Source organism: Prionailurus bengalensis, chromosome D2 (assembly GCF_016509475.1).
Source record: "Prionailurus bengalensis isolate Pbe53 chromosome D2, Fcat_Pben_1.1_paternal_pri, whole genome shotgun sequence".
Taxonomy (NCBI): Eukaryota; Metazoa; Chordata; class Mammalia; order Carnivora; family Felidae; genus Prionailurus; species Prionailurus bengalensis.
Window position 1 is genome coordinate 49,136,254 of NC_057351.1, and position 12,729 is coordinate 49,148,982.

A 12,729-nucleotide genomic window follows, 5' to 3' on the forward strand; every position below is an offset into this window, starting at 1 on the left:
ATTCTAGCGATGTTCCTCTTAAGCCAGACTGATTCTTTGCTCTATGTGTAAGTGTGCTTGTGTGTTCCTCACTTTGTATGGTAGTGTGGGACTGTCAAGGTGACCATGCAAGCTGAAATGATGCAAAGCGATCTTAGTGCTCAATGGGGAAAAATTATTATTATAAATTATTATAAATATTCTTATTTCTGTGATAAAAATTTTTGCCAAAACATTAAAAACTCTCTGACAGTAATAAGTGTACTGGGAAATGAAAACAACACTAAAACTAATATTTATTTTGTACTCTGGAACCTATTAGAAATGTTGAGAATTAAAGTGTTTTATATGTAAAAACTTACCACGAGTAGTCTGAACAATGCTCGCCTCTTATGTTCATTGTATAGCTTATGACAGAAAGAGCATCTTTTTAATTCCTTGGCCAACTGTCATACTCCTTTATAAATTTGGATCACCTTCCAACATCTTATCATTTGCACTTTTAATGTCAAGAAATATCTCCAAGAATCCTCTAGCACAAAGTTATTTTGCCAGCATCACTTCCTCTAGGACACCTTTAACCTTTTCATCACAAATACTTTTTTTTATGTTAACTTCTCTTTCAACAAGTTCCCCTGGCTGCAGATCTGGAGTCTCTTGAACACCAGCAATGTCAACATTCCCCCTGTCAGCTCTTTTGGCTATAACTCCATTTACACTCAGTTCCAATTTCACTCCCAGCATTATCATTTTTCACTTATTTGCTGCACTTTTGTCTTTGTTGGTCAATTCTCTCTTTTGATCATCCATTTTTTTTTTTTTTGAAATGTCACATAGTTTTATTTTGGGAGACAAGAGGTGACCCAGTCACATGCTTTTCTGTCCATTTGTGAGCTGTACAACAGACTCACAGTGATGATCACTGACAGAGAACTTACATGCCTTGTCACTTATCATAATACACATCCGTTATGTATGTAGTGATTTATGGCCTGAAGAGCTAGCAGCCAAAGTTTGTATTTTATGCAATTACAGTTAATACACTGTGGTAACTAAAATTTGAACGATCTTGTTGAGGGACTAATATGTAACTAAACCATGGTAAGTGTAATTTGTGCATAAGGGAACCCTACAAAGTGAGGGCTGGCTGTGTCCAGATGCAATTAGTAGAGAGTTTAAGAGGAATATAGACTTGAAGCTTTGACAGACTGGTTTAAATCCGGGATAACCGTCGTCGTCAACCTTTTAAAAGAAAAAGGCAAGCAATTCAGCCAGCAAAATTGAGTTTATTGGGAATGGCAGAGGAATTGCAATTCAGAACAAGCACGCTATGGCAAACCATAAGGAAGTACAGAGAACAATGGAGGAGAGCATCCTTTTATAGAGGAAAGGAGGAAGTTGGGAAGGGGTGTTTTGAACAAAGTCCATTGGAGGAAAATGAGAAGTCATTGGCTGCAGGTAAAAATGAAAGGCAGCCTTTCATTGGTGGCTGAGACGAGAGGAAATCTTCCTTCCTGCTGGATTATGCAAACTGTGAGGAGTGGCTTGTGTGACAGCCCTCCCTTCATGGCTTCTTGACTAATTTTGAGTTAGTTTTCCTTAACACCTTTTCACAGCCTTAGGCAAGTCCTTCACCTGTAAAATTAGACAAAACTATCCCATCTCTCAGGGTTACTGTGAGAAGTAGTGATCATATCAAGATTTGATTTCACTTGGCATTGGGCAGATGCCTGCCAGGCTTAGCAGCAGAAATGGAATCTTAATTTTCCATAGACAATTCCAAAATTACTTTTACATTCTTATTGTAATTAAACAGGAAGATAAAATACTTTATGGAAGCATATCACTCCCTTTCTTGCAGTCCAAAACCTCTTAAGACTACTTAAGGTGTCTGTCTAGTTTTGAGGAGGTAGGGAAGGAAGAATAGCTAAAGGAAGGTATGCTGTAGCTGTCTTAAGAGGACTGCCTTATTCTGGGGAGGGAGGAGATGGAACTAGGGTGTTAGATGAAGAAAGGGATGGGATTTTGTGCACTGATCTGTGTTTCTCTGAGTCATATCTACATGGTATCTTTATTATTTGGTTTGCAATAATGTCCAGAACATGAGCCAGTCTATTAACAAGTGCAAGAATAAATACATTGCAGGGGCCCCTGGCGGGCTCAGTCGGTAAATCATGCGACTCTCAATCTTGAGTAGTAAGTTCCAGCCCCATGTTGGGGTGTAGAGATTACTTAAAAAACAAACAAACAAACAAACAAAAAACATTCCAGTAACAAGTAACATAGTAACATTATCTTTTTTCACATCTATAATTTTAGTTTACCACTGTTCTTTCTCAGTGTGTGTGTGTGTGTGTGTGTGTGTGTGAGTGTGTGTGTGTGTGTGTGTGTGTGTCATAGGCATTAATGATAACAAGGTAGATGACTCAGTCTTTATTAACACTTTATTCCCAGTACATATAAGATGGTCATTGAGAAAGTGTAAGAACTTTTTCTCTGATGAGGGGCTTGCTCCTCAGGTTCTGGTGATAGCCAATGAAATTAACATTGATAATAGGCAGTTAAGACCTGTAAGAGCAAAGAGAGACAACTTATTGCACGAGGGCCCCCAGATGACCTACAAGTGAGGTTGCTACAATGAAGCCCCTAAGTTTGGAGTGTGATGTTTGCTCAGCACTTTGAGATGATCTCCAGTGCTTACAACCTTGACAAAATATAGACTTTGGATAAGAAATGCCTGAGAGTTCTCCCTACCACCTTTTTTTTTTTTTTTTTTTTTTTTTTTTTTTTTTTTTTTTTTGTTACTGAGATGTGGCCTCAAGTGTTTTGGGTCCATGCACTCTCCCTCTGACATGGGAAACAATAATCAGGTATGGTCCTTCCTCGAAATTAGGGAAAAAAGGCTACTGAATTTGGAAAACCTAAGTCTTGATCAGTGATGCTTTCAGAGACCAATCTTGACCAAAAAAAAGAATGTGAAAATTAATAAAGGAAACCTGAACTAAAATTGGAGTTGGGAAGACTTCTAGAGGAAACTCTTACCCCCATCCCTAGTCAGTTACCCCAAAGAAGAGGAGAGATACCTTGCATCTCCAACTGGAAGATGTCACTACTTTACTACCCTAGCAAGAGAAAAGAAGATGTTCTCCTGCCCAGCAACAAGCCCAGCCAACAGAAAATGCCGTAGCTCAGCCAATGAGAAGCCTTGTCACCCTGAACTCTTTCCTACTAGAACTTTCATTTTTCCTTTGCCGATGACTTTCTTGCCCAACCCTCCTTTCTATAATAGCCTTCCATTTTGTAGAACTCCTTGAAGTTCTCTCTCTGCTTGCTGCCCAATTCATGAGTCACTTGATAAAGCCAATCCATCTTCAAATTTACTGTTATATTTTGGTTTTCTTAACATGAGAAACCAGGAAGAAAGGACAAAGGGCGGGAATAATTGCAGTTGGTGGTTATCCCAATATTCAGAAGAGTGTGAGCATGAAGGAAACCTTGTTTAACACTTTTAGGTACATCCTTGTAGAGCTTTTTAATGTATGTAGATATATATTGTACATTTCATGACAATAGCAAAATATATCATTTTAGGAAAATGTTCACAGGACTACTTTTTTTAAAAAAAGATTTCTACTGTGGCACCTGGGTGGCTCAGTCAGTTAAGCAGCCAACTCTTCATTTCCTCTCAGGTCATGATCTCACGAGCCCTGCATTGGGCTCCATACTGACAGCATGGAGCCTGCCTGGGGATTCTCTCTCTGCCCCTCCCCTGCTCGTGCTCTCTCTCTCAAAATAAATAAACTTAAAAAAAATGTCTGCTGCCACATGTCTGGAAAGCAGCAGAATCAACTGCTTATCAGATCAGGTGATTTATCTCTTCCAGTATATTAAGCAGGAGGGCACTAAGAACTCAGCTATGTCATTAAATACCCATCTATTGTATAAGTGCAACTAAAAATTTTGGGCGGCTTTCCATATCTATCAAGGTTCAAAGACAAGAAGAGTACCACCAGAGAATGTGTATATATATAATTTTTTACAGAGATTTGAAAGTTATACTACTGTGGGAGCTGGTTAAGCAGTCTCTGTCTGCAAGGGAAGGTGGATATGAAGTCGGGGACAGCCAGAATGGCTGGAACTCACAAGTCAGAGATGAAGCTAAAATTCACCTTAGCTCTCCTTGTTCTTGCCTCTGACCTTGGTAGTGTGGGTATCCAGTAGAAGAACCTTCCTTCCTGAGCTAAACACACACCTGGCCCAGGAGTGGGGAAGTAAACAGAGGCCGCAGGGGAAGGACAGCAGCTATAAGGCTAGGTGCTGCCACCCACCTAGGATGATAAGGAACCGCAGGTCCTACTGCCTGAAAGCTCACACAAGGATCTCTCTTGAAGTCCCTACCCCAGATGGAAATACACAGGGAAGGGAATTCTGGGCAATATCCTTCAGCTTAACCAGGCGGCTACACGTGAAGCCATTGACCCTGATTTCTTTATTGTGCCCCACGTGGCCTGCCCCTGGTATGCCCTGACACGAGCAAGAGTTTAGGACATGTTAGTGATTCTTCATTTGAGGCTAACTGTGATACAGGTTTTTTTTGTTTTTTAGTTTTTTTGTTTGTTTTTTTGATAGGAAGAGAGCGCAAGCGGGGAAGGAGAGGGTGAAAGAGAATCTTATTAAGCAGACTCCATGGGACGCTCAACTGACTGAGCCACCCAGGTGCCCCAGTACAATGAATTTTTGTTTTTTTCTTCCTTGTACAGAAGAGTAAGCCCTATCCTTTCTATGTTTTTTTCTGTCTCTCTCATTGCCACTCACATACCAAACCACTTTACTCAACTGATCTTTAACTTACAACTGTCCCCCCCCTTTTATCTGTTGTAGATCAAAAACTTTCAAAGTCAACGTTATTTAAAAAAAATTTTTTTTTATGTTTATTATTTTTGAAGGAGAGAGATACAGAACATGAGTGGGTGAGGGGCAGAGAGAGAGGGAAACACAGAATCCGAAGCAGGGTCCAGGCTCTGTCAGAGCCCAATGAGGGGCTCAAACTCATGAGCCATGAGATCATGACTGGAGCTGAAGTCGGACACTTAACCAACTGAGCCACCCAGGTGCCCCTCAAAGTCAACATTATTAACAACTTCCATTGTGAAGATAAAGATCTGAAATTTGTTCCAATTTTGTATGATAAAATTTGGGGTTTATTTTTTTCATAAAGTAGTCAAAATGTACGTGTTAACAGGATGCCATTGCTGCTTAATAACCCTCAAGTGATTAAAAAAGAGAGAGAGAGAGAGAGAGAGAACTTCTCACAAAAGCATAGATCATGAAAATGCTTAGCATATATTCAGCCCTCACAGGGAGTGGAGCTCCCATGGCCTGTGCCCACGCTTCTGTCCTATCACCTCTGCCCCACATGCAATGAGGCTCAGGAGTCATTGGCCAACTCTGGCCCCTTTCTCACTTGCCCTTGGGGAGCACAAAGTCTGCCGTGAAGAACTGGAGGTAGGAGAGGCTGCTCCCTAATAAGGCACTAGTCCCCCAGAGGGGTGGGGATTGTGGGGCTGATGCAGTGACCTCAATTCAGGCTCCCTCCCACCCATCCAACCATGATGGTTTTGAAATAGAAGCCGCACTGAGAAGGAATTGTTTTCACCATATTACCTTGGGTGAGGTCAGATGCTGATCATAAGAGAGAAAAATGGGGAGCCTGGGTGGCTGAGTCAAGTTGAGCATCCGACTTTGGCTCAGGTCACGATCTCACTGTTCGTGAGTTCAAGACCTGCATCAGGCTTGCTGCTGTCTTCCTGTCATCCTGTCAGCCTGCCAGCCTGTCAGCCTGTCAGCCCAGAACCCGCTTGGGATCTTCTGTTCCCCCTCTCTCTGCCCCTCCCCCGCTTGTGCACTCTCAAAAATAAATAAACATTGAAACACAGAGAGAAAACAGCTTTATAGTTTTCTGTACTCAGCTCTCAAGGGAGAACACATGCCACCCAAGGACACTCAGGGGAAGCACCAGGTTGGTCATGAGGCAAAGCACGGGGAAACTCCTCAAGGGCAAGCACCTTTATTGTGGCTTTTGCTGGAAGGAAAGGGTTAGACAGGGCAAACAGGTTTAAGATTGGCTAATTTGAATAATTTCAGTGGGCTCTGGGGCACAGGGGCTGTCCCAGGATGCCTGGTACTTGGCACTGGGGTAATTAGGGTGGGCGTTTTGTGGTCCAGAGTATATAAGTCAGATAAGCAAGATGTTTAGTGTTGCAGACCTAATGGGTTGTTTAGGAAGGGGAACTGACCAGCCTCTAGCCAGGGCCCCAAAACTGGATCAAGAGAGCACACAAGGACCCACACAAGCTTCTATCACAGCAAGTAATATTCTTTTTAAAAAGTTACGTAAGGGGCGCCTGGGTGGTGCAGTCGGTTGAGCGTCCGACTTCAGCCAGGTCACGATCTCGCGGTCCGTGGGTTCGAGCTCGCGTCAGGCCCTGGGCTGATGGCTCAGAGCCTGGAGCCTGTTTCCGATTCTGTGTCTCCCTCTCTCTCTGCCCCTCCCCCGTTCATGCTCTGTCTCTCTCTGTCCCAAAAAAAATAAACGTTGAAAAAAAAAAAGTTACGTAAATGAACACGTTTTGTTACTTCTCTGATACCAAAACTTTAATACTCCCTGCTGACTATATTATCTTCAATTTTTTTTTCAAATTTTGAAATATTCCATCATTAAAAAATTGTATTATAGAAATTGTTTTTTAAAGAGTTGAAAACACCTTAGAGCACTGGTTTAGCTGTAATTTTTTTGTCCCCAAACAATGAAATAGTCAATATGTCAAAGTGTCAACATCTCTTACATCTGTACAATATCTAATTTTCTGCATGTTTTAAATATTCCATTTTTTTTTTAAATGACAGTTACTGGGGCACCTCAGTCGGTTAAGTGTCCAACTTCCGCTCAGGTCATGATCTCACGGTTTGTGAGTTCGAGCCCTGTGTCGGGCTTTCTGCTGACAGCCCAGAGCCTGGAGCCTGCTTTGGGATTCTGTGTCTCCCTCTTTCTCTGACCTTTCCCCACTCGTGCTGTATCTCCCTCTCTCTCTCAAAAATAAATAAATATTAAAAAAAATTTTTTTTTAAATGAAAGTTTCTAGGGCACCTGGGTGACTCAGTCAGTTAAGCATCTGACTTCAGCTCAGGTCATGATCTCACAGTTCGGGAGTTTGAGCCCTGCATTGGGCTCTCTGCTGTGAGCACAGAGCCTGCTTCTGATCCTTCTCTGCCCCTCCCCAGTTTGCACTCTCTCAAAAATAAGCATTAAAAAAATATTTAAAAAATGAAAGTTGCTGAGAGAAAAGGAGGCAGAGAGGAGCTGCAAGCTGTCTTGCATCTAGCACATCTTTTTTCTTTCCACTTTTTGAGATATAATTGACATCTTGATGTCAATCTTAACATACATCTTGATCCAAATGAAGTTTCCTGACTCTCCTGAGGCCCCATAGACATGAAGACATCTAACTGTACATACTTTTGGATGGGAAAACTCATAATCAAGCTAAAAGCTTATGACTCAGAATGAAGACAGATACACCTTAGGTCACTAACGTCCAAACCAGGGCTTTTTCCTGGCTAGCCCTGTTGAAGAAATGGTCAAAGGGCAGCCACACGATATTGCCCAGTATCACCCAGTCCACCTGCAATCCTTTGCTAGGCAAAAAAACCCCAAAAAACAAAAAAACAAAAAACAATTCAAGCAAGTAACTATCAAGCTAAGAGGGGTACTATAATCCCTCTTTTACTACTTAATACAGAGTGCTATTTGAAGTAACTGCAAAGTAATCCCTGAACTGCAAATAACCCAGGGATCCAGCCTGCTGTAGTGGTGACTGACTTCGCCATTAGGTTAGCATTAGTGCTGCCTCAAAGGTGCATGTTTCTTTTTTTTTTTTTTTTTTAACGTTTATTTATTTTTGAGACAGAGAGAGACAGAGCATGAACGGGGGAGGGGCAGAGAGAGAGGGAGACACAGAATCGGAAACAGGCTCCAGGCTCTGAGCTGTCAGCACAGAGCCCGACGCGGGGCTCGAACCCACAGACCGTGAGATCATGACCTGAGCCGATGTCAGACGCTCAACCAACTGAGCCACCCAGGCGCCCCTCTTTTTCTTTTTTATTGATGTAAAGTTGGTATATAACATTATATTCGTTTCAGGTGTACCACATAATTCAACATTTGCATGTACTACAAAGTGATCACCACAGTAAGTCTAGTTACCATTGGATACCATACCACTGACCTCCTCCACAAAGATGCATTTTTCTGTATTGGTCAAGAAAATTATCCAGATGGGGCTATGACCGCTGAGCCAGCCTGCATCCCACCTGGGTTATGTCATCCCTCATCTCTACCTACTAGAACACCCGGCCGTAAAGAGAAACATTACATTTGGACAGGATCTATGCTGCTGCTGGACAATTCAATTTACTTTTTACTTCATTCTCTTCTCTCAATAGGAAATAGAGACAGAAACAGGGCTTGTGAGCCAGCCTGGACGATCTCTCTCCGTTGGGTTCAAGAGTGCAGCAGTTAAGAGTGCATACCATAGATTCAGAGCACCTCAGAGTGCCAGCGTTTAGACCTGCCATCCACAAGCTGAGTGACCTTAGGGAAGTTACCTTAGGGACCCTGTACCTCAGTCTCCTTCCACTACATGGTGATGATGTTAATAACATCTACCGCTGGGTTGCTATGATGGTTAAATGAGATTGAGTATTCAGATTGTCCCAGTGAAGGTACAATACATGTAAGCTATTGTTATTATCATTGCTTTTTGACAGATACTATGGCTTGGAGTAAAAGTCTTCTCTAAACCTTGGGATCCTGCCTACCCATTGGCACTCTCGTGGGGAAGGGGGGGGGGGGCAAAGCTTCATGGGTAAAGTGTTCTTTGAAGAGATAGCAGTAACTAGAAAATTTTAACGGACTCCAGGCAATACAAACTTTTGCACCATTTGTTATGGACCAGTGGCTTCCACAAAGGAGCTTATTTTTTATTTTCTAGAGGGAGTGTGAGCGGGGGAGAGGAACAGAGAAAGAGAAATGTTTTAATGTTATTTTTGAGAGAGACAGAGTGCTAGTGGGGGGAGGGGCAACGAGAGGGAGACACAGAATCCACAACAGGCTCCAGGCTTCAAGCTGTCAGCACAGAGCTGACACGGGTGTCAACCTCACAAACTGCGAGATCATGACCTAAGCTGAAGTTGGATCCTTAACTGACTGAGCCACCCAGGCGCCCCAAGAAAGACAGAATCTTTTTTTTTTTTCAACGTTTATTTATTTTTGGGACAGAGAGAGACAGAGCATGAACGGGGGAGGGGCAGAGAGAGAGAGGGAGACACAGAATCGGAAACAGGCTCCAGGCTCTGAGCCATCAGCCCAGAGCCTGACGCGGGGCTCGAACTCCTGGACCTCGAGATCGTGACCTGGCTGAAGTCGGACGCTTAAATGACTGCGCCACCCAGGCGCCCCTGAGAAAGACAGAATCTTAAGCAGGCTCCATGCAGGCTCTGTGGAGCCTACTGCAGGGCTTGCTCCCACAACCCTGGGATCATGACCTGAGCCAAAATCAAGAGTTGGACACTCAACAGACTGAGCCACCCAGGTGTCCCAAGAAACTTATTTTTAAAACTTGGGGCGCTTATTTTGAAAACTGAGAGGCACCTGGGTGGCTCAGTCCGTTGAGTGTTCAACTTCGGTTCAGGCCATGATCTCACGGTTGGAGGGTTTGAGCTATTGTCAGCATGGAGCCCACTTTGGATCCTTTGTTCCCCTCTCTCTGCCCCTCCCTGCTTGTGAATACTTGCTCTCTCTCAAAAAAACAAACAAACAAAAAACCCCAAAACCTTAAAATATTTGTTGAAAGGTATTAAATTTGTGATCATCTATTTACGTAAACAACAGAAATAAAAAGGTCAGTCTGTGAGAGGATACATCTTGGGATGATCTTCATTTGTGGTGAATTCAATTGTTTTTATTTTTTATTATTTTTTAAATGTTTGTTTATTTTTGACAGCATGAGCAGGGAAGGGGCAGAGAGAGAGGGAGACAGAGTATCCGAAGCCGGCTCTGCACTAACAGTGGAGAGCCGGATGCGGGCCTCAAACTCATGAACCAAGAGATGGTGACCTGCGCCAGAGTCGGACACTTAACCAACCTAGCTACCCAGGCGCCCCTCAATCGTTTTTAAATCACAAACCTTAAAGGTGCATCTCTGTGCATGTACTCTCAACAATCAAAAAACATGTCTCTTTGTAGATTTCAGAGCTTAGTTGAGACACTTTTGTGGACACGGAAGTGAAAAGAATGGAGGCCCCTAAGACTCCACAGCTGAGATGATCCAAGTAGACCAGGTGTGGGCAAGTGTTTTCCAATTGGAGAGATGAACTGGACATTTGTGGAAAAGGCCTGGATCAGTGGCACTCGTATGAGCAATTCCAGCACTCACAGTGAAAGGGGGTCTACATGTGAGTGTGCTGGCTCTCATCTCTGAAAAAAATATAGTGGACACCTGGGATGACTCCTAGGGGCCAGGGGGAGACTCAAAATCAGTCCAAGGCCCTAGTCTTTTCATTCAGAGAAGCCCTCAAAGACTATTGATGAAGGGTCAAGCAGCCCATCTGGCACAGAGTCAATGAACTGTGTACATAAACACCTTGGATCTGGTTTCACAGTCCCTTCATTCTCAAGAACTGTTTTTTGGTAAAATTTTAATATTTGCCCCAGAGTGGCTGCTTACATTTTCTCTCCAGAAACAGACTACTCTACAGCGAGAGCCGTGACAGTCATTGCGGGGTTTCCCAAGAAGGCCCACCTGATTTTTGTAGGACTCTTTCTCCTCAATTTTTGCCTTAATTTTCTCCTTGTACATTTTCATCTCTTCTGACAGCTCTTTTACTGCTTTCATTTTTTTCCCCCTGGAATCAACTTTTGTTTTTTGACAAACAGCTCCTGCCTCTAATATTGTCATCCACTCATCATCTGCCACTATTCAAAGCATTCTCTTAATTTAACCAGTTATTTTTTTAATGTACTGTTTTTTGTTTGTTTATTTATTTACTTTTGAGAGAAGAAACGGCCGAGAAAGAGGGAGACAGAGAATCCCACGCAGGATCTGCAATAACCAGAACCAGCTGTGGGACTTGAACTCACGAACCTTGAGATCCTGACCTGAGCTGATATCGAGTTGGAACCTTAACCGACTGACCCACCCAAGAGCCCCTAGCCAGTGATTTTAAAATAATCTGCCCTGCTTAACCTACGATGAATGCATGTCTTGATCTCTTCCTCTTGTATGAAGAGAGTCTCCAAAAATAAAATGGTAGTAATAATTAACCCCAGAACACACCAAGAAAATCTCCACTGACTCAAGCTGGGTCGCCATATCCACCCAGCCTGTAGTCTCAGGTGTTCTGACTGAAACCCTTGCATTCTCCGTGGGTCTTCCGGGTCACCTTCAGAGAATAGAGGTTTTTCAGCCCAAGTGATAATTACGTGAGCAACCTCGGTAAACCTGTTAATCCTTCCCTAAATCCTCCAATCGGGCCGCCTTTATCCCTCTCGGTGTTCTCAGTTCCCTATTTTTTCTCTCGACAGGAAGTAACTCTCTTTTTCTTTTCTCATGCTTGTCTTCAATCCAGAAGTTCTTTGGGCTCACTGTTTGGTGGGGGTACTCTGAGTCAGTATCCTAGTCCCCTCAGCAGCTTAATATGGCTCAACAGCCCCCCCCCGCCGCCTCTCACTAAGAAGGGCTCACGGGGATCCTGCAGCTCCCCTCCCCGCATTGCCCCCCTCCGCGGGCCCGTCCCTGCCCTGCGCCCGGCCAACCAATCCCTGGCTCCACTCCATTCGCGTCACAATGGCGCCCTCGTGGCCCCGCCCCCGGACGCCAGCCGCGGAGGCCCCGCCTCGCAGCGCTCATTGCGTCTTTCCGGCTCCGTGTTGGAAGTAGCACTGCGCCGTGTCTTCCTGGAGAAGAAGGTGGGGTTCCGTGGGGAAACCGACTGGCGGTCACGCCGGCAGCCGGAAGTGGGGCGGGGGCGCGGGCTCCCGGGGCTGCTGCTCCCGGGTGCTGGGGTACAGGGTCGAGCGGGGACCGGGCAAGCCCAGAACGGCGGGGCTGCTGGATGCGCCGCGTGCGCCCACGGGCGGGAGTTGTGCACTCGGGCCTACCGCGCGCCAGACCCCGCCTCTCGGAGGCCCCGCCCAGGGCGCGCTGCCAGGGGTTTCCATGGTGATGGTAAACAAGCCTCAACTGCCTCCGCTACAACTGCCAAGTTCCCCGCGTTCCACCCTCTAGGTGCTCGGAGGGACGACCGTGGTGCCGGATGTGAAGAAGAGCGGGAGCGTGGAGACTCGGAGCCCGAGGTGAGGGGCGGGACGGGCGGTGGGTCCGAGGCTGAAGGGCCTCACAGCTGGGACCAACAGGGAACTGGGCCCTCTGGGGGTGGGGACAGTGGGGCTGAGATTTGGGGTTGGGGGAGGTTAGGTCTGAAGTCAAGGGCTCACATGCAGGGACCGAATGGAGACTGGACACACGGGCTGGGAACGGCGGAGCTGAGAATTGGGGTCGGGGGGAGTGGGGTCAGAGGTCAAGGGCTTTACACTGGGGGAGTGGACCACGGGGCTGAGATCAAGGACTTTACACTCGAAGACTGGACCGCTGGACTGAGATTTAGGACCAGGGGAGGCAGGGCCCGCGGTGA

At 45.0% G+C, this 12,729-nt stretch overlaps 1 protein-coding gene across 19 annotated transcripts in view; it reads left to right on the forward strand.

Moving 5' to 3' along the window:
• The window catches only part of HNRNPF (heterogeneous nuclear ribonucleoprotein F), a 56,386-nt gene that overhangs the window by 25,895 nt on the left and 17,762 nt on the right, over positions 1-12,729 (forward strand). For 14 of the 19 annotated variants that reach the window (XM_043596899.1, XM_043596912.1, XM_043596918.1 and 11 more), the window contains exons 1-2: positions 11,931-12,004; positions 12,324-12,391. The gene's annotated coding sequence lies outside the window, so the exon portion shown is untranslated. Of the gene's footprint in view, positions 1-11,912; positions 12,392-12,729 lie in introns of those variants that run through there. The other 5 variants (XM_043596914.1, XM_043596920.1, XM_043596909.1 and 2 more) reach the window with 5 other exon arrangements.